Genomic DNA, 4220 nt, shown 5'->3' with positions numbered 1-4220 from the left:
CTCTTTGTTTGCTTTGTTTTGTTGTGTTCTGTTTTGTTTGTGTTGCAGTTTGTGATTATTTTTTTTTTTTTGTTTTTTTTTGTTTTTTTTGTTATTTTTATTTTAATATTGTTTTTTTTTTTTTTTTGTTTTTTACTTTGTTTTGTTTTTTTTTTGTTTTGTTTTGTTTTTTTGTTTTGTTTTTTTTTGTTGAGTTTTGTTTTGTCTTGTGTTTTGTGTTATTTTGGTTGTTTGTTTTTTGTTTTTGTTTATTTTGTTTTGTGCTGTTTTGTTCTTGGTGTTGTGTTTGTTTTCGTTTTTTATTTTTATTTTGTGTTGTGTGTGTTTTTTTTTTTTTTGCTGATAGTACAGGTCCTTCTCAAAAAATTAGCATTTGTGAAAAAGTTCATTATTTTCCATAATGTAATGATAAAACTTTAACTTTCATATATTTTAGATTCATTGCACACCAAATGAAATATTTCAGGTCTTTTATTGTTGTAATACTGATGATTTTGGCATACAGCTCATGACAAACCCAAAATTCCTATCTCAAAAATTTGGCATATCCATGAAAAGGTTCTCTAAACGAGCTATAACCTAATTCTGATGAACTAATTTAACTCTAAAAACACTATGCAAAAGATTCTGAGGCTTTAAAAAAAATCCCAGCTGGTTCATTACTCAAAACCGCAATCATGGGTAAGACTGCCGACCTGACTGCTGTCCAGAAGGCCATCATTGACACCCTCAAGCGAGAGGGTAAGACACAGAAAGAAATTTCTGAATGGAATAGGCTTGTTCCCAGAGTGCTGTATCAAGGCACCTCAGTTTGTGGGAAGGAAAAAGTGTTGCACAAACGAGGGAAGAGGTGAGCCGGTTGAGGAAGGATTGTGGAGAAGGACCGATTACAGACCTTGGGGGACCTGCGGAAGCAGTGGACTGTTAGAGTAGAAACATCCAGAGCCACCGTGCACGGGCGTGTGCTTTTGAACCAGAAACAGCGGCAGAAGCGCCTGACTGGGGTACAGAGAAGCAGGAATGGACTGTTGCTCAGTGGTGTTTTTCGGTGAAAGAAATTTTGCATGTCATTCGGAAAATCAAGGTGCCAGAGTCTGGAGGAAGGGACTGGGAGAGAAGGAAATGCCAAAATGCCTGAAGTCCTAGTGTCAAGTACCCAAAGTCAGTGATGGTCTTGCCATGTCAATGCTGGTGTTGTGGTCACTGTGTTTTTCAAGGGCAGGGTCAATGCAGCTAGCTATCAGGAGAAGATTTGCACTTCATGCTTCCATCTCTGAAAAGCTTTATGGAGATGAAGATTCGTGTTCAGCACGACCTGGCACTCTGCTCCACAGTGCCAAAACCAACTGTGGTACTGACCATGGTGTGCTCAATTGGCATGCAACTCTTTGAACCCCATTGTGGGATATTGTTTTTGGATTTTCCTGGGCCATCCATAACACCAAAGCATAGGCTAGTAGATCAAGCTCCCGACAAGTGCTTGAGTGCCATACCTGAACATAATTATATGCTAATGTTTTTGAGATAGGGAATTTGGGTTTTCATGAGCTGTAGTGCCAAAATCACTCAGTATTTAAAACAATAAAAGACCTGAAAAATATTTCAGTTGGTGTGCAATCTCAAACTACGACATTTTTGGGTTTACGACAGTTGCAATGACTAATTTCTTCAGAACTAGATCAAGGACTAAAGAACAGTAACCACAGAATTTCTTCCCCATCCTAGTTATGGCATGTGATTATTGTGGTTACAAAAAATTCATTAGACGTTAGACATTTTAAAGTGAACGATCTTTTGAAGTTTTTGGGTTCAAGAAATCAAGAACAACACAAACAATATCTAAAAAAAATTGTAAAGAAAAAAAATCTCAATAACTGCAGATGGGCTGTATGTACAGATATTATGATTAACTTGCACATGTGGAAATATTATTAACATGTACACATCAGTGATTGAAGCATCTGATAAAAAGTTATTCCGTGGTGACTATTACTGTAAGTTTCTGTTTTTACCAAAGGCTTTGAGAACAGATTATATGGCAGAGTCTATCAAGACAAAACATTAAAATACAAGGCAAGAGATCCAGACAAAGATAACCATTTTATGATCTTGAGTGATATGAACCATGTTATTAACAAGATGCTGTAAAGACAGTTGTGAAACTACAGTAAACAGACCATCTGAACAAGCTTAGCAACCTGTTTATTGAATAATTAAAAGTGAAGTAGTTCAGAAAGTAATCATTTAGAATTTAAGATTTGGAATTCCAGTCCAGTGGACAAACGAAACTCCCTAATACTCACAAAGATTGATTAGTTTTACAGTATGTTCAGAGTGTGTGTTGTGTATTTACTAGAGCTTAAACCAGTTTTCACAGGTTTCACTGGGTGTGGTTCTGTTAAAATGTATATAAAACACAAGAAATACAATAAAAATATTTTGCAAAACTTTTTACTTAATAATAATAATTAGAAACGTTAAGGCAAAAATCGTCATTTATCTATAAATAAATATTTATCTATAAATTATATTTATTAATAAATTGCATAGGGGTCAATAAGCTATTCCCGCTCCTCGTTGTGACAGTGAATGCAATGGAAAATTATAAGCATGTTAATGACAGTGAGGAAATCTCATAGTTTGAAATCTTTTGGTAAGGATCCAATAACATTTGTATGAGTCATATTTCATTAAGGTCACAGTACAGTATGGCATTTCCGGCTAGTGACATTCAGAGAACTTGAACAGGGAGTAGACGACGATTGTGACATAGAGTTCACTTGATTCTGCGAAAAGATGATCGATGACACACAGGGAGGGGTTTCCAGAATGGGAAGGGGTGTATGTGTGATTTTACACACCTAACAGAGGAGCCTTGATCCACCGCAGCCCGAACAACCAGCTATACAATACTAGCAAAAAAAAATAAAAAAAAAAAAATTCACTGGTGTCGTGCATTTTTTGTGTGTGTTCCATTGAAGAAAGTAACTCTTGAAATTTTAAGAGACTTCTTTAATGTGCTAAATAAAGCTTAAATCAAAGGTTTATTACATGTTAACCCTGATTTTGTCTATTCAGGTTGGCCACATGGGCTTTGACTTTCACTCCTGATAATGCTTGATAAGGGATATCCAGGGATGATTGTTTAAAAGCAATTACATAATGCTTACATGGAACAATGGTGTTATGACTGCTGGTAATTTAATCCAGTTAAGCTGTTTCATGTTTTCTGCAGGCAATACAATGATGGTTGTAGCGTGTCATCTTTAATTCAGATGACATACTTTAAATCAGATGACGTCTTCATTTTTTAAGTGATGCCAATAGATGCAATTTCCTTTCAGAATGCTGTTACTTTTGTTATGTATATTCATTAAGTCAAAATACAGAAAAATACGGTGGATTTTTAACATGAATAATTTAATCATTCATTATTTTTTGTCATTTTTTTTTTTTCAATGAAAGGACAAAATTACTGATAGTTTCCATAACTTTCCCAATGTTGCCGAAAAGTTGGTTAAGTCTGGTATTTAGGAGTTTGTTTTACTGTATATTAACGCCCTCTAGAGGCTTTTTCTGATTCTCAAGTTTAGTTTACTCTATAAATTTTACATTTATAAAATACGTTTTTTTTTGTATAAATCACAAACAATAAACATAGAGAAAAATAACAATGTAATAAAAATATTGTGCCAACAATATAATGTAATAATATAATATAATATAATATAATATAATATAATAGACTGACCATTTGCACTTGTATGCTTTATTATAATAAAGAACAATAGACAAGAAACTCTGATAATAAACAAGGAATTGTATTTCAAAATATATGCAGCAAACCTGCATCCAATAGACAGTATATAAAAGCATGTTAACACACACACACACACACCCACATATAAATACATAGGACTACATATATACTATATATATATATATATATATATATATATATATATATATATATATATATATATATATATATAGCATATAAAGAAAACAAGTAACATTAACAATAAAATAACAGCGCAGAGTAAGAACGAACAGATCAAAAAAATAAGCATTAGTATTCACAATTCTTTCCCAATAATTCACTGTACCTATTACTTTCACACTAAATGTATGAATTTTTAACTTTGCTTTGTGCACTTAATGATCTATAATCTTTTTAATCTACCTTCCTTTATATTAGCCTACTTAAAGGGGTCATATGA

This window comes from Cyprinus carpio, chromosome A25 (genome assembly GCF_018340385.1).
Source record: "Cyprinus carpio isolate SPL01 chromosome A25, ASM1834038v1, whole genome shotgun sequence".
Classification (NCBI taxonomy): domain Eukaryota; kingdom Metazoa; phylum Chordata; class Actinopteri; order Cypriniformes; family Cyprinidae; genus Cyprinus; species Cyprinus carpio.
The sequence above is the reverse complement of the archived record's forward strand: the minus strand, read 5'-3'. Positions refer to the sequence as shown.